This window comes from Podarcis vaucheri, assembly GCF_965113315.1.
Source record: "Podarcis vaucheri genome assembly, chromosome: 3".
NCBI lineage: Eukaryota > Metazoa > Chordata > Lepidosauria > Squamata > Lacertidae > Podarcis > Podarcis vaucheri.
In genome coordinates this window covers 6,329,768-6,348,167 of record NC_138761.1, presented here as the reverse complement: position 1 = coordinate 6,348,167, position 18,400 = coordinate 6,329,768, and positions in this window count along the sequence as shown.

Below are 18,400 nucleotides of genomic sequence, written 5' to 3'. Positions count from 1 at the left end.
GGAAAGAGAAAGAGGGGGAGGGAATCAAACTGATTCTAAGCCAAAGGCCAGGTGGATCAACTCTGTCTTACAGGCCCTGCGGAAAGGAATCAGATCCTGCAGGGACCTGGTCTCATGAGGCAGAGCATGCAACCAGGTCGGAGCCAGAGTTGAAAAGGCCCTGGCTCTGGTTGAAGCTAATCTAACTTCCTTAGGGCCCGGGACCACTAGAGTGTTGCTATTTATGGACCTTGAGGCTCTCCGTGGGGCACACCGGGAGAGGCGGTCCCATAGGTACGAGGGTCCTAGGCTGTGAAGGGCTTTAAAGGTCAAAAGCAGCACCTTAAATCTGACCCTGTACTCCACCGGGAGCCAGTGCAGTTTGAAAAGCACAGGGTGAATATGCTCCCTTGGCATAGACCCCGTGAGGAGCCTCACTGCAGCATTCTGCACCCACTGGAGTTTCTAGGACAGCTTCAAAGGCAGACCCGCATAGAGCAAATTACAGTAGTCAAGCCTGGAGGTGACCATCGCATGGATCACTGTGGCCAGGTCAGGGCAGGAAAGGTAAGGGACCAACTGCTTGATGCGGCGAAGGTGGAAAAATGTCACCTTGGCTGTTGCTGTAACTTGCGCCTCCATGGAAAGGGAGGCGTCAAGGATTACACCCAAGTAGATTCAGAGCTGATGAAGCAGCTGGGCCAAAGTTGAAAGGTAAGCTGGATGTGGTCAAAAATGAGATGGCAAAAATAAATATTGACATCCTGGGCATAGTGAACTAAATTGGACAAGGATGGGCAAAATCAGTTTAGATGACCATCATAACTATTACTGTGGGCAAGAATCCCGTAAAAGAAATGGAGTGGCCCTCATGGTCAAGAAAAGAGTGGCAAAAGCTGCACTGGGATGCAATCTCAAAAATGATAGAATGATCTTGATATGAATCCAAGGCAGACCTACAAGAAGTTGAATACAGATTTCCAAAGAATAGCAAGGAGAGACAAGAAGGCCTTCTTAAACGAGCAATGAAAAGAAATAGAGGAAAACAATAGAATGGGAAAAACCAGAGATCTGTTCAATAAAATTGGAGATATGAAAGATCGTACAAAGATTACCATAATAAAGGACAAAAGTGGAAAGGACCTAACAAAAGCAGAAGACATCAAGAAGAGGTGGCAAGAATACACAGAGGAATTATACCAGAAAGATATGGATGTCTCGTACACCCCAGGTAGTGTGGTTGCTGACCTTGAGCCAGACATCCTGGAGAGTGAAGTCAAAGGGGCCTTAGAAAGCACTGCAAATAACAAGGCCAGTGGAAGTGATGGTATTCCAGCTGAACTGTTTAAAATTTTAAAAGATGATGCTGTTAAGGTGCTACACTCAATATGCCAGCAAGTTTGGAAAACTGCCAAAGAATGCTCCAACTACCGCACAATTGCACTCATTTCACACGCAAGCAAGGTTATGCTTAAAATTCTACAAGGCAGGCTTGAGCAGTATGTGGACTGAAAACTTTGAAGGGGCAGAGGAACCAGAGACCAAATTGCAAACATGCGCTGGATTATGGAGAAAGCTAGAGAGTTCCAGGAAAACATCTACTTCTACTTCATTGACTTCGTAAAAGGATTTGATTGTGTCGACCACAGCAAACTATGGCAAGTTCTTAAAGAGATGGGAGTGCCTGATCATCTCATCTGTCTCCTGAGAAATCTCTATGTGGGACAAGAAGCTACAGTTAGAACTGGATATGCAAGTATTGATTAGTTTAAAATTGGGAAACGAGTACGATAAGGCTGTTTATTGTCTCCCTGTTTATTTAACTTACATGCAGAATTCATCATGCGAAGGGCTGGGCGGGATGAATCCCAAACCAGAATTAAGATTGCTGGAAGAAATATCACAACCTTGATGGCAGAAAGTGAGGAGGAATTAAAGAACCTTTTAATGAGGGTGAAAGAGGAGAGCGCAAAATATGGTCTGAAGCTCAACATCAAAAAAACGAAGATCATGGCCACTGGGCCCATCACCTCCTGGCAAATAGAAGGGGAAGAAATGGAGGCAGTGAGACAATTTACTTTCTTGGGCTCCCTGATCACTGCAGATGGTGACAGCAGTCACGAAATTAAAAGGCGCCTGCTTCTTGGGAGAAAAGCAATGACAAACCTAGACAGCATCTTAAAAAGCAGAGACATCACCTTGCCAACAAAGGTCCGTATAGTTAAAGCTATGGTTTTCCCAGTCGTGATGTATGGAAGTGAGAGCTGGACCATAAAGAAGGCTGATCGCCGAAGAATTGATGCTTTTGAATTCTGGTGCTGGATGGGACTCTTGAGAGTCCCATGGACTGCAAGAAGATCAAACCTCTCCATTCTGAAGGAAATCAGCCCTGAGTGCTCACTGGAAGGACAGACAGATCCTGAAGCTGAGGCTCCAATACTGTACTTTGGCCACCTCATGAGAAGAGAAGACTCCCTGGAAAAGATCCTGATACTGGGAAAGATGGAGGGCACAAGGAGAAGGGGCGACAGAGGACGAGATGGTGGGACAGTGTTCTCGAAGCTACCAGCATGAGTCTGACCAAACTGAGGGTGGAAATAAACACCACCTAACAGGGTGGGTCCAGTATCACCAAATAAATGAGGTCTTCAAAGCTGACAAGAAAAAGGGTTTTGCAATTTCAGTATTGGATGAAGAATTATTACAAAACAAAACAAAACAAAACAAAAAAGTAGTTTCTAAAATGTATTGAACCTTATTGGAGTGAGAGGATGTGAATGAACAGGTAAAGGCAGTAATGATCAAATGGGATATGGATTTAGGTAAACCTATTCAATTAACATCATGGGAAAAATTATGGAAGGAGAGTTGGAATTTTACGGCTTGTGAGGCAATAATAGAAAATTTGATAAAGATGTTTTATAGATGGTATTTAACACCAACCAAGATATGTAAAATGTATAAAAGAAAATCAAAATCATGTTGGAGGTGTAACCGAGTAGAGGGGACACTTCTGCATATGTGGTGGCTATGTGATAAAATCAAGGGCTTCTGGGATACGGTGTATGAAGAACTAAAGAAAACATTTGAACAAAATTTTGCGCCCAGAACAGAAGCCTTTTTATTGGGAATATTGGATGCAGATATACCAAAAGAAAATAAGGAAGCATTTCTTTACGCCACAGTGGCAGTGAGAACATTAATTGCCAATTAATTGCCAAAAATTGGAAAAAATGAAATAATTCCAACAAAAAAAGCTCTTTTTGGAGGAGGGCCCCTGGCACTCGGGGAGAGACCATAAATTTTCTTACTACTCCAGGTCAATGCTATCTTTCCCCTTAATTCTTCATGAAGTTTCCTAAAACTAGTTATACCATATGCCTTATACCATTTTCTAAAATTCTATGAAGAAGAAGAAGAAGAGTTTGGATTTGATATCCCGCCTTTCACTCCCCTTCAGGAGTTTCAAAGCGACTAACAATCTCCTTTCCCTTCCTCCCCCACAACAAACACTCTGTGAGGTGAGTGGGGCTGAGAGACTTCACAGAAGTGTGACTGGCCCAAGGTCACCCAGCAGCTGCATGTGGAGGAGCGGAGACGCGAACCCGGTTCCCCAGATTACGAGACTACTGCTCTTAACCACTACACCACACTGGCTCTCTATGATTATCACTGCTGTGTTTTATTTAATAGAAATTGAGACTGGTTTCCTAGGTGAAGCTTTTTCCACATTCTAAACAGTCCCCTGCAGGAAATATTTCATGGAAAATTAGATTCACCAACTGAATGAAACTCTTTCTACATTCCAAGCACTGATATGGTTTCTGACCTGTATGAAGCTTTTTCCAAACACTCCCCTTTATGAAGTATCTCATGGAAATTGTGGGTGGAGCTGCGAAGGAAGCCTTCCACATTTCAAGCACTAATTTCTTCCCCCCGTTAGTTCTTTCTTGTGAAGTGAGGCTCTCCTTCTGAATGAAGAGCTTTCCTTGATGGGAAGTGTACTGGGAGCTCTGACTAAAGTTCTCTCCACACTCTGAATATTTCTATGGGTTCTCCATTGTGTGGATTATCTTGTTGTCTCCTTTCTTCTTACTTTCCAAATCACTACCTACAATCTGCTGTCATATGGCAGTATTATCATTAATAATAATAATAATCCTAGCCTGAGGAAGAAATTGAGCCTGAAATGACTGAACAATGAAAATAAATACTTGTGACAGAGGAAGAAGGGAAGGGAGTTACTGCCTTTTTTGGCTGGTATTAGCTAACTTATTTATGGGAACTGGACATTCAAAAAGCCAGGCTCTTTCCAGGGATGGATTTAATTTGGCTCAGTCATGGAATCCGCTCCAGCTCCAAGCTCAGTCATTTCTTTGCTCAACCAAAAACAGAGAGATGCAGAAAGGGAAAGAGAAAATTGACAGGATGTACCTCCACGTCCCTAAGATCTCTGAAGCCTACATTGAAGAAGGCCTGGGCAGCTCAGACCAGCCTCATCATGGTTTGAAAAGGCAGGACTGGTGGAAAAATATTCCCAGAAAGAACAGGAAATACATCTCCTATTGAGAGTTTTCCATTCCAGGAGAGTTGTGGATGTGTTAACATCTCAGATGCTGTAGGTGGCGCTATTGGGCTCCCTCAAAATAGAGGAGGTTTGTCCTTCAGAGATCTGTATGGAATTTCAAAAGTGATCTTATGATCCAGCAGGGAGCCTTACCAGAGGCCACGATCCCACGATTCTCCTCCTTGAATTCCTTCTGCAAAGCTGTCTTGTCAGGATCCAGGAAAGCCCAGTCCTCCTCTGTGAAAGGAACAGCTACGTCTTCAAAGCACACTGGACCCTAAGAGAAAAAGGGAGCATAAAGATGATCGTCTACACATTGCTCTGTTCATTTCTGTAACAATTTTCTTGTGTATTTAAATGATGGGTATTAATCTTTGTGTAAGTGGGGCAATTCCATAAAATAATAATTTTATTATCTATATGGCAATCATTTTCAAGTAAATCTTTGCAAGCATTCCCATTTTCCAGATGGAAAGACCTCCTCTCTCTTCATCTGGTGGGGTGGACCCTCCCAATGCCCTCAAGCCAACTTCAAGGGGCACCAGGAGGGGGAGGGGAGGGAATGTTGGTTGGTTGGCATCCATCTGTCTTAGGAGACCATGGAAGAGTGTGTCTTTGGGAGTGAGATCTGGGGGAGAGACATGTGTTGTTGCATTTGCATCTGGGACAGAGGAAGTGGTCCGGTTGTGCTGCTGCAGATGCAGAAGGGCTTTTCTTCTCCCTGTGCCCCCCCCCCATGTGCAAATGTTCCCGTCTGGCTGCAGCCTTTGTTCACAAATGTGACTTTTCCCTCCATCTGAAGGGGGTTTATTTTCTTGACCCAAAGTCCCCTCCCCCAAAAGGAAGGCAGTATCTGGATCCCAGGGAAGAACAGGGCAGCAGACCTCCTGCGAAGTGGCCCCTCCCTAGCTTGGCAGAGGACAAGGGAGGACCCTCAGCTCCCTGACTTGGGGGTCACTCCCCACCATGCATGATATGAACAGCGACCCCCATGCCCCCTCCCTGCATCCCTGGGACCCCCTTCTCCCCATTGCACCCTCACGGGGAAGAGAGAGGTGACTCACCGGATTCCAGGAGGGGCACCAAGGAAGCTTTTGCAAAGGAAAGGGAAGAAAGCGGGGAGGGAGGGGCTTCTGCTCTGGAGGACCTTGCCCCCTCCCCTTCACTTCCCGTCCTCTCTAGGAATCCAGCTCTGCTCCATTTAACCCTTACAAAGCCTAGCGCGCCGCTCCTTCTCCCTGCCTTCAGTTTTCCTGCTTCTGCGCCTGCGCTCTAGGAGCTGCCCCCTTCCCCCCCTTTTTCTCCCTCTGGGTCAAGGACTCTGCCCCAAGGAGCCCACATCCAAGCTGACTAACTGCAAGGGAGACGGGGGGGGGGGTTCCTTGGCTCTCCCCCAACATAGAGGCTCCTGGATCCCACGGAAAGGATGGGAGGGAGAAGAGGCGAAGGGCTGCCTAGTGGCGGGAGGTGCCTTGGGCTCAGAAATGGCTCCCTCAAGACACCCCTCCAAAAAACACCCTCCAGCTCAGCGGGGGGGGGGGGCTTCCCAGCCGGGAGACCCCTCCCCTCCCAAAAATAATCCCCGCCCCCAAGTGGATTTTTCTGCTTCTGCAGCCGCTTTTCATTCCAGGAAAAGAGACGGAGGAGGAAGTGTCCCAGGCGAGAAATGAAACGCACCTGCGATCCTTGGGGGGGGGCGCAGGTGTGGAAGCCCGGGGGGGGGGGCTCGGGCTGCTCAGGGGGGCAAATCAATAATAATGATTGGGGGAAACGGGAAGACCAGGATGGTGGAGAGAGGGTACCAGACTCCAGTTCAAAGCAAGAGGGACCCCTGCCATCCTTTCCCTGCGTGTCCTGCCAGAAAACCAGTTTCTACTGGACTCCCAGAACTACATGGAGGCAGGAGACCCTATTTCCCACCCCAGAGCAGGGCTGGACCAATCAGAAGCCTCTCCAGTGGACAGCTGGCCAATCCCCTTTCAGATTCCCCTGGGCCGCCTCCTCTCCTTTCCTGAGGGAGTTTTCCCCCTGAGTTTCCCTCATGGCTGCTCCCCCGCCCAGCTTATCCTTCATTTCTCCTTCCCTCTCTTCCTGTTCCTCTTTCCCCTCATTGTTTGGGGGCAGCTGGATTCCCCCCAGGCCCAGGCAGGCCGTTTAGGAGCCCAGGGAGGCGGCAGGGCCAGGAGAAGGCGTTTCCCGCCCTTTTCCAAAATAGGCGGGAACGCCATTTTGTTTCTTCCAGAGGTCCCAGCCGCTCCCAGAGACGCCATGGCACCCCTGTGGGCCTCGGGGGTCCCACGCTCTCGGGGTCTGTTAAGTTGTGGGTTGACATAGCAGTCGGCACAGCGATTTCTTCAAGTAGCTCTTTTATTCTGGTAAGCTGGAAATAAACTGACAGCGAACAGCTCAGCCGGCCTGTATTTATAGTCAGCCGGCTGTCAACATTGTAACCATAACAGCTCAGAGTTCCCGCCTAAAATAACGGACGCGGACCTGAGTGAAAACTATCTACAGACCTGAGTGAAAACTATATACAGTATCCCCCTGTTGGCCCAGGGTGAAACTACACTACATAACACCCCTCCCCACCGAGATAAGGCGTTAGTTACAATCGTAATGGTTTCCTTATATACAGCACTACGCGTAATGGTTCAATTAGGCACAAAAGCATATCGGTTCCATTTCCCCTACTTAGACCAACAGTGATACCTGTCCAACAACATAGTCCTTTAAATAAGTTGGGCGCTTGGAAACTCTGCCAGACCGCCGGGGACTGGTAGCCAAGTCCGGAGGGCCACACAGTTCTCGCTGAGGCTGTGGTGCGACCCTAGGTGGCGTTGGAACCAACTCCCCTGGATCCGCTGCTGTGGGTGGAGCCTCCGCAACTGGAGTGGTCTGAGTCTGTTCTGAAACGGCTTGGTTCGGCTCCACGCTGGCAGTTTGCGAGGGAGGTGTAGGTGGGGCCTCGCCATCTGTACGTGTCTCTTCTGGAGCCGCAAGCGCAGTTGGGGGCACCTCGGTAGTGTCCAAGTCGCCAACCCTGCGCCTAAGCTGGTCTATGTGCCGTCGCCACAAGCGTCCGTCTTCGAGTGCCACCTGGTATGAGCGAGGTCCAGTGACTCCCACTACTGTGGCTGGCACCCAAGGGATGTCCCCCACATAGTTCCGGGCAAAGACCTGGTTTCCTGGGACAAATGACCGTGGTGCGTTGGCATAGCCTGGGGGTTCAGCCACGACAAAGTCTGGGTGTAGCCGGTCGAGCGGTGACCTGAGGCGGCGGCCCATAAGCAGTTCAGCAGGGCTCCTCCCTGTGGCCGCATGAGGGGTGATGTGTTGCACGAACAAGTATTCGGCGACCCGCTCATGCCAGTCTCCCCGGTCCAGGCGCGCCAGTGCCTCTTTTGTCGAGCGCACCATTCTTTCCGCTTGCCTGTTGCTGGATGGATGAAAAGGTGCCGTTAGGGCATGGCGGATGCCCAGTCCCAAAAGATACCGCTCAAACGTGCCTGCCGTGAACTGCGGTCCGTTGTCAGAGACCAGGACATCAGGACACCCATGCGTTGCAAACAGGCCTCGCAGCACCCGGATGACAGCTTCGGTAGTGGTGGAGGGCATCAGGGCGACCTCCAGCCATTTGGAATAGGCGTCCACCACTACCATAAAGGTCCGGCCGTGAAAGGGGCCAGCCAGATCGATGTGCACCCTCGACCAGGGTGTCTTTGGCGTCTCCCAGGTGTGTCCCTTAGCTGCCGGTGGTGCAGGCCTCGACTCTTGGCACGCTTGACAGGCGGACACCCAGGCAGTGATGGCATCGTTCATATTAGGCCACCAGACGTAACACCGAGCCAACGCCTTCATTTTGACAATTCCCGGGTGGCCAACGTGCAGAGCCTCCAGGATGCGCTGACGGAGTCCCTGGGGAATCACGACGCGGTCTCCCCACAGTAGACAGCCGCGATGAGCTGAGAGTTCATGTTGTCTGGTTGCGAAGGGCTGGAACTCCGATGCAAAAGGCCCTTGTGGCCACCCCCTCCACACCCAGTTGAGCACCCGGCTGATGGTGCGATCCTGGGCAGACGTGGAGGCCACAGTGGCAGCCGATACAGGCGCTGTCGGAAGATCCTCAATCAGAAGGAGCGATGAAGCTGGAGCCGGGTCTTCCACAAATGCTGGAAGAGGGCAACGGCTGAGGGCGTCGGCATGGCCCATCGATTCCCCCGGGCGATGGATGAGCCGGTAGTGGTAGGCAGCCAGGAAAACAGTCCATCGCAGCATGCGTGGTGAGAGGACCGGTGGAGTTGGACGATCACCGGCGAGGAGGCCCAGGAGTGGCTTGTGGTCAGTGATGAGGTCAAAAGTCCTGCCATAGAGGTATTCATGGAACCTCTTCACTCCAGCCACAAGTGCCAATGCCTCCTTGTCGAGCTGGCTGTAATTCCGTTCCGTCGGAGATAGTGTCCTGGAAAAGTAGGCGAGCGGTGCTTCTCTTCCATCTGGAAAACAGTGACTAAGGACAGCACCGATGCCAAAAGGTGAGGCGTCGCAGGCAAGGACCAGCGGCCTGGATTCACTGTACTGTACCAGCACACTGTCTGAAGAAAGGAGAGCCTTGACCGCGTTGAAGGCCGCCGTCTCCCGATGACCCCAGGCCCAAGGCGTCTTAGTGCTAAGGAGTCGGTGAAGAGGCTCAGCCACTGTGGCTTTGTGGGGCAGGAACATGTTATAAAAGTTCAGCAGCCCCAGGAATGCCTGCAACTCCGTTTTGTTCTTTGGGGTGGGGGCCTGCTGGATAGCGCGGATCTTGGATGTGGTTGGATGAAGGCCGGAGGCATCGATAAGATAGCCCAGGAACTCTACCTGTGAAACGGCAATCTGGCACTTCTCCCTCTTTACCTTGAGCCCGGCCTCCTGGAACCTGGTCAGCACGGCACGGAGGCGCTCGAACAGCTGCTGGTGTGAGTCTGCAGACACCAAGACGTCATCAAAATATGGTACCACGCCCGGAAGCCCTTGCAGGAGACGCTCCATAAGGCTTTGGAAGATGCCAGGAGCCACACTCACCCCGAACTGCAACCGGCGGCAATGGAATGCCCCCCGGTGGGTGACGATCGTCTGGGCCTCAGCAGTGGCATCATCGACAGGCAGTTGTTGATAGGCTTGGGCAAGGTCCAGCTTAGCGAAGACCTTACCCTCACCCAGGGAATGCAGCAGGTGGTGGACAACAGGAACCGGATAAGCGTGCTGCTGAAGTGCCTTGTTAATCGTGCACTTGTAGTCAGCGCAGATTCTCACCGACCCATCTGGCTTGACAGGCGTGACGATGGGGGTTTCCCACTTTGCGTGGTCAACCGGCTCCAAAACTCCTTGGGCGATCAGTTTGTCCAGTTGTTCGTCCACCTTAGCCTTGAGAGCAAAGGGAACCCGGCGTGGCTTTAGCTTGATGGGGGCGACTTGTGGATCAAGGCTAAAGGAGATGGGCGTACCTGTATATTGCCCCAAGGTGCCGTCAAAAACCTCTGCAAAGTCCTTGACCAGACCCTCAGTTTCTGCGTTAGAGATGCAGTTGATGCCGGTGATTTCCAGGCCGAGGGCATCAAACCAGTCTAGCCCTAGGAGGCTTGGCCGCTGACCTTCGACCACCACCAACCGGAGCAGGCCCGAAAAATCCTTGAAGGCGATCCGGAACCGGCCAACGCCTACCACGGGAATGTCGTTTCCCTGGTAGTCTCTCAGGTGTACGCGGTGAGAGTCGAGTTGCCTTTTGGACACTCTGGGTACCAGTCTTTTGAGGGTGCTCCATGACACGATGGACAGGGCAGACCCGGTGTCGATCTCCATGTCACATGGAGCTCCTTCAATGAGCACCGTGACGTTCAGCTTGCGTCGCGTCGACGAGTCGGTTTGGCCAATCGTGGTTCCAGACGGGCAGCGGCAGTTGGTGAGAGCGAAACAACTTTCCTTGGCAGACTGGAGTGAAGACTTGGACTTGCGAGTCGATGAAGGGGGGGTGTCAGACAGAGCCGATCGGCAGACCTTAGCGATGTGGCCCCTTCTGGAACACTTCCTACAGATGGCGTCTCTGAATCGACACTTGGCGCGGGAATGGTTGCCTCCGCAGCCAGCACATTCCGGTTGGCCCTTGGAGTTCTGTTGGAACTTCCTGCGCTCCCGCTTTGTCTGGTGCACATCATCGTCTTCACTGGAGGATGCCTCATCACTGCTGGCCTCTTCATGATGCACCGGAACTGGCTCCCTAGCAAGACGCGGGCTGCTGGACTTGCGGATCTCCTGAGCGGAGCGTTCAGCAGCTTCTGAGGCCACAGCCTCCTCAATGGCTTTCTGTAGCGTGAGGTCTGGCTTGGCTAGGAGACGCCGTTGCAGATGGATGTCCCGGACCCCGCAGACGATTCGATCCATCAGGGCATCGTCTAAGTCTCGGAACTCACAGTGCATTGCAGCCTGTCGCAGGGCGGTGGTGTAGTTGTTGATTGACTCCCCCTCTGCCTGGTTCCGGTGGTAGAACGCATGGCGGGCAGCAATCTTGGACGGCTTTGGTGCGTAGTGGCTGCGGAGCTTCTCTTGGATCGTGTCCCATGGTGTTTCCTGGACTGCTTCAGGCGCAACCAATGCTCGGGCCGTCTCAAACACCTCAGGCCCACAGAGGCTGAGGAATAGGCCCCGCTTCCGATCCTTTGATACTGCTGTCAGCTCGTTGGCTTGGAGGTAGCAGTCGAACCGAGCGAGGTAGGAGTCCCATGATTCAGATGCTGGCGCAAACGGCGGTAGAGGCACAAGTGAAGCCATGATTCCGATGCCGGCGTGAAGGGCGATGGATGGAACACAGTGCTCCAGCCAGAACAGTCAGCTCTGAATTGGTTCTGCCCAGTGATTTCGCTCAGTGATTTCGCTCTGTGATTCAGCTCAGTTCAGAGGCTGGCCGCATCTGGCTGTGCTCTGATGTCCATCCATCCCATCCTCGTCGCCAGTGTTAAGTTGTGGGTTGACATAGCAGTCGGCACAGCGATTTCTTCAAGTAGCTCTTTTATTCTGGTAAGCTGGAAATAAACTGACAGTGAACAGCTCAGCCGGCCTGTATTTATAGTCAGCCGGCTGTCAACATTGTAACCACAACAGCTCAGAGTTCCCGCCTAAAATAACGGACGCGGACCTGAGTGAAATCTATCTACAGACCTGAGTGAAAACTATATACAGTATCCCCCTGTTGGCCCAGGGTGAAACTACACTACATAACAGGGTCTCTCCTCCCGAATGAAGGAGGGCGGCACCTTTGGTTCTCAGCCGCCTTCCTGCCATGATGGCTTGGCCTCCGCAGGGCAGCCTCTCTCCTCGCCATGATGGCACCACAGAGGAGGCCTCTCCGTTGGGAGATGCCAGGCAAGCGGAGAAGGGCTCCACCTGCAGGCCTAGGGGAAAGAGGGCTGTTCTGTAGACGAGGCTGGAGACTCCCCTTCTGGCCCCTTAGGGTCCCAGGAGCCCTTTCTGGATGGCCCTCACTTGCCCCCCAAATGGGCCAAGACTTCAGTTCCTCCCCCTCAGGCAGTAGTTGAACAGGAAAAGTCGCTCCCACTCCTGTTCCCTGCAGGTCTCAGGAGGCAGTGGGGGGGACTCATAGAATCATAGAGTTGGAAGAGACCACAAGGGCCATCGAGTCCAACCCCCTGCCAAGCAGGAAACTAGGACTCTAGGGAACTGGCTGAACTGGGGTCCTCCCAGTGCAGCCCAGGCAAGAAGGAGAGGGAGCTCTCAGAAGAGGTAGCCATTGCGGAGAAGAACTGGACTTGGCTGTTCTCTGCTGAGGGTCTCCTGCCTTTCTTCCAAGGCTTCCTGCGGGTGCCATGGCCAGAGGAAGAGACAGGGCCCCCACCCTGAATCCCCTGCAGGGCCCTGGGGAGCAAGTAGACCCTGCCTCAGTTTCCTTCCCCAAGGCTTTGGGGGAACCTTGGGGTGCGGAAGGAGGAGCCCCAAATGGAGCTCAGACTCCTGGCAAGTGGGGAAAGGAACATGATATGGCCCTTTCCAGATGAGTCTCAATACAATACGATAATCTTTATTGTCATTGACCCATAGAGAACAACGAAATTGAAAAAAATGTACATCAGACATTCATAAACCAACAAGCCTGCTATCCCAACCTGGTCAGCCCCCTAAAAACTCTGATACCTCATAATTAAATACAATATACTCTCATGGAGACTACCTTACACTGCATCTAAAACCAAAATCACATTTGGATAGAAACTGTTTCTCAGGTGGCTAGTCCTAGTCTTTATAACCCTGTACCTTCTTCCAGAAGGCAGAAGCTGAAAGAGATCATTTCCGGGGTGTGCACTATCCTGCACTATCTCTGCAGTTTTTTTTATGTAGCACCAACTGCAAATGCCTGCAGGGCCATGAGTAGTATGCATGAAAACATCAATGCTACATTGAGCAGATACCCTGAGGCAGCGCGGATTATCGTGGGGGACTTCACTCACACAGATGTGAGGGCAGTACTCCCAAAATCCCATCAGCACATTGAGTGTGCAATAAGGGGAGAAAATACTCTTGACAAGGTGTATATGAACATCAGCCGGGAATATGAGGCGCACCTCGGTGGTTCAGATCATGTGTCCCTGCTTCTGACACCAGTGTACACACCCCTCAGGAAACAAGGCCAGCTACAAACATGGATGGTTACTCTGTGGCCTGAGGGAGCCTCTCAGCAGTTGCAGGACTGTTTCCAGGAGACCGATTGGAGTATGTTCGACCATCAAGATCTAGAAACTTCTACATCAACGGTCCTGGATTATATTAGATTTGGCACAGGAAATGCACCAGGGAAAAGTATTTTAAGTTGTATCCGAATAGGAAGCCCTGGATGACAGGAGAGGTTAGGAGATTCTTGAAGGCCAGAAACTCTGCTTTTAGAACTGGGTACCGGGTACCGTATGGTATAGAAAGAGCGAACTTGAAGAGGGCTATCAGGAAAGCAAAAGTGGGTAAGGAACCATATCATATCTTGTCTGCCAGTAGGACTTGACCCTTACCAGTTTGCGTACAAGGCAAAGAGATCTACGGAGGATGCTGTGGCAATGGCTTTACATCATTCCCAAGGCTCTGTTTATATTCCAGAGACTCCAGGCTGTTGGAAGTCTCACGGGAGACAGATGTTGATATTACTGGTTTCCTGGTTTCTTTGTTCCAGTTGCCTCTCTGCTTTCACAGAGAGAGGATGTATGTTTCTTTTATGTCTGTGTAGTTAGAACTAAAACTCCTAGCATGTAGCTCACATCTCATCTTCTGCTGCTGCTGTATACTCTACGTAATGAGGGAATGTGCCTGGAGCCTCATCAAAGGCTCAGGTCGTTAATCACGTTGGAGGACTTGACTGGAGGAGTAGCTCGGTCGAACACAAGTCCAACATGAGCTGTGTTGTTCAGTGCCCTGCTCACTCACTCCTGCTGTGCTTCCAAGTAGATTTGTGAAGGCCTTCTCCCTTGTTACATTTTCAAAATACCAGAGGCTGGCAACTCTGCGGTATAGATGCAAAACGGATGCTGATTGCTTCCAGTGTCTTCAAACAAATTTGTACATTTATCTGCTTCGCCTGCACAATAAGAAGGATTTCTGGAGGGGCCTAATATCTGGCCTTTATTGAGCATTAGTTTCAATTTGTTCATGAGGAGGTTGCACATTCTACAATGCACATTCGCCTTGCATTCGTTCAGAATTGCTTGCATGAAGAATATATGTTTCCCCATTAATCCCATTTTTTGTGCATTTCCCCATTACTTTTCTAACTGCAAAAAGGTCTGGGTTTCTCTTGCAGTGAATATGTTGCACTAGGGCAACAGATCGTTTCAGCCCACTTTAAACATGCAAACCTAACTTTCCTGTATGCGCGCAAATCCCTCATGCACAATAGTGGTGAAAATCTGGAGGCAACCTCAGTGAAATATTGGCAAAGGGTCCTTGTTTGTTGCTGTTGTTTTCCTACATTCAGCCCTGGCCTACTGCCATTCTTGCTGGAAAATGGCTATTATAAAGTCCATAATTGCTTTCTCTTGCTTTGGCCTATAGGGTTTGAATTTCAGAGATTATCATCTTTAATCTCTGCCCATGGCCTCACTGGACCTGGGTTTTGCAGGGGTGGCAAGTGAGGTAAACTGAAATAATAAGGACGCCCTTCCTCTCAGTGTTGCAGGGCAAATCTGCTGCCGCACTAGTACCATTAACTACTCAAAAGTTTATTTACTGCAGTAAATAGGTTCAGTGTGGTCATTTCCACAAAGGATGAACAGAGAGGGGGTGTTACCCCCTGGACCTTTTATAGGATATACAGACAAAGAATTCATATAAAATCCAGTCAAAAAGCTGCAAACATCAGCAGAGGGTAGCTGGCAAAACACCCATTGGATACAACTGTCTGGATGTCCAGCCTGCAACTTGACTTGTGTCCAGCTCTTCTAGAGCCCCTCGCTTCTAAAGTTTTGAAGCCTACTGTGGCGTTTGTCCGTTCGTTTGAAAATGTCTGTACGGGGGGGGAGAGAAAGAGTTAATAGGTAGACCAATAGAAAAGCCAGAGTCGGAGCCTGCCTGTTTATAAAAGGGCTTAGCCTGAGGTTTAGGGTGGGTAGTTGGTTTTAGTGGGTTGGTTGGTTGGTTGGTTGGTTGGTTGGTTGGGAAAGGCAGTTGGAAAAGCAGTTGGAAATAGAGAGACAGTGCAGTTGGTTCTTGTGTGAGGGGAGGTAGAAGAGATAGAGACAGAAGAAGAGGAGGAGGAGGAAGAAGAAGAAGAGGAGGAGGAGGAGTTTGGATTTGATATCCCACTTTATCACTACCCGAAGGAGTCTCAAAGCGGCTAACATTCTCCTTTCCCTTCCTCCCCCACAACAAACACTCTGTGAGGTGAGTGAGGCAGAGAGACTTCAGAGAAGTGTGACTGGCCCAAGGTCACCCAGCAGCTGCATGTGGAGGAGCGGAGACGCGAACCTGGTTCCCCAGATTACGAGACTACCACTCTTAACCACTACACCACACTGGCTCTCAGGATAAAATAAGACTAAGAAGAGTAGCAACGTTTAGAATGCAATTAAAGTTTATTTGTGTTTGCAATAAACTACACTCTTCTTTTTAAACTTAAGAACCTGACTGAGACTGGTGGCAGTGGATTAGTGATGTACGGGTCAATAGTCCGTGAGATGACCGGGGGCTCCTTATGAATGCCACACCTATGTACTAAAGAAAGGAGAATTGTAGTCTGTGATTTATGTTCACCTAGATAACAAGCCTATATGAGGGCAAGTTGTCCTTGGTAAGCTGGCATAGCCAGACTCCCAGCTGCCAGACTCCCATAATTTTGTTACTTCCAAGTTCACTGCTCAATATCATTCTTATTTGTTCTCCCGGAGCCAAGCAGCAACTGGACTACCGTATTTTTCGCTCTATAAGACGCACTCGGCCATAAGACGCACCTAGCTTTAGAGAAGGAGAACAAGAAAAAAAAAATCTCTCCCTCTCTGTGAGGTGAGTGGGGCTGAGAGACTTCAGAGAAGTGTGACTAGCCCAAGGTCACCCAACAGCTGCATGTGGAGGAGCGGAGACGCGAACCCGGTTCCCCAGATTACGAGTCTACCGCTCTTAACCACTATACCACACTGTCATTTCTCTGTCTGGAGAGGTCACTTCCTGGTTCGCATGGAGAAGCTGTTTTCAGCAGAGCCCAGTGGCGGAAGCGCACAGGTGTATTGAGGCAGCACCAGATGTCAAAATTTGGCGCGCCTAACAAGTTTGCTCCTGAGGCAGCTGCCCCTGTGACCCCACTACTGGTGCTGATAATGCCAAGGTTGTAGGTTCGATCCCTGTAATGGACAGCTGCATATTGCTGCATTGAACCTCATGGTCCCTTCCAACTCTACAATCCTATGGTTGTGTGACAGCTTCAGTAAATTGGAGCTTGGTGCAGGGAAACAAATCAGGTAATGGGCATTCAGCAAAGACGTGCCCATACCCTCTCAGGCCTGTTGAGCAACATAAGAATATGACTTGAAATGCAACACACGGGGTGTCTCTGCGTGAGGGACAGCCATCTTGATGTTTTTGTTGTTGTTGTTGTGTCATTTAGTCGTGTCCGACTCTTCATGGCCCCATGGACCAAAGCACACCAGGCACTCCTGTCTTCCACTGCCTACTGCAATCTGGTCAAACTCGTGCTGGTAGTTTCGAGAACACTGTCCAACCATCTCATCCTCTGTCGTCCCCTTCTCCTAGTGCCCTCCATCTTTCCCAACATCAGGATCTTTTCCAGGGAGTTTTCTCTTCTCATGAGGTGTCCAAAGTATTGGAGCCTCAGCTTCACTATCTGTCCTTCCAGTGAGCACTCAGGGCTGATTTCCTTCAGAATGGATAGGTTTGATCTTCTTGCAGTCCATGGGACTCTCAAGAGTCTCCTCCAGCACCAGAATTCAAAAGCATCAGTTCTTCGGCGATCAGTCTCCTTTATGGTCCAGCTCTCACTTCCATACATCACTACTGGGAAAACCATAGCTTTAACTATACAGACCTTTGTTGGCAAGGTGATGTCTCTGCTTTTTAAGATGCTGTCTAGGTTTGTCATCGCTTTTCTCCCAAGAAGCAGGCGTCTTTTAATTTCGTGACTGCTGTCACCATCTGCACTGATCATGGAGCCCAAGAAGGTAAAATCTCTCACTGCCTCCATTTCTTCCCCTTCTATTTGCCAGGAGGTGATGGGCCCAGTGGCCATGATCTTAGTTTTTTTATGTTGAGCTTCAGACCATATTTTGTGTTCTCCTCTTTCACCCTCATTAAAAGGTTCTTTAATTCCTCCTCACTTTCTGCCATCAAGGTTGTGTCAGGGGACTTGTAACAGTAACAACTCCCAACTAGCTAACCAATCAGTGAGCGACAGTTCTCAATCCTTCATTTGCATACTGGTGGCCCTGAGTGAGAACTGCAGCTAATCTTAATACATAACACAATCAAAGACTTTTTTTGTACGGATTAACCAGTGAAACAGAATGGCAGTACATCCAATTGAAACATGATTGTTGATATTTCTTCTGGCAATCTTAATTCCAGTTTGGGATTCATCCAGCCCAGCCTTTCGCATGATGAATTCTGCATGTAAGTTAAATAAACAGGGAGACAATATACAGCCTTGTCGTACTCCTTTCCCTATTTTGAACCAATCAGTTGTTCCATATCCAGTTCTAACTGTAGCTTCTTGTCCCACATAGAGATTTCTCAGGAGACAGATGAGGTGATCAGGCACTTCCATTTCCCTCTCGATGTTTTACAAGCCACTAATGTACATAGCGAAAGCCCAGGAATTTGTTTTGAGTACCAGAACTGAATGGAGATCAACACAAAGATCGTCTCCTGGTTACCCCTCCCCAAAAACCACACCTTCTTTATCAGTCAGTCAGTCAGTCAGTTTTATTGCACATAGCCAAAGGGTGCCACAATGTACACAGAATCATTCAACAATTAAAAGAAAATATACTGGATTGATACAAAAAAACCTAAAACATTTATATCATCAAAACATTACCTACTCTCAAAAGAGCTATAAAAGTACCTTAATATACAAGTTAAGACATTAAACAATAAAATTTATAAGCTAAAATTATCACATGGCCACTAATATATTAAAAAATAATGTTAATTAATACAATGTGCAATTATATTTGGAGTTTAGTGATAAAGATAGAATATAGCTTGATGTAGATAGGGTCAAATAAATTCATCTCCTTTACAGTTGGTGGCTACCTTGGCTATATAATTTGCTCTAATTTTCCTAGCAGCACTTGCAAAGAGTGCTTCACGCCAGGTCAC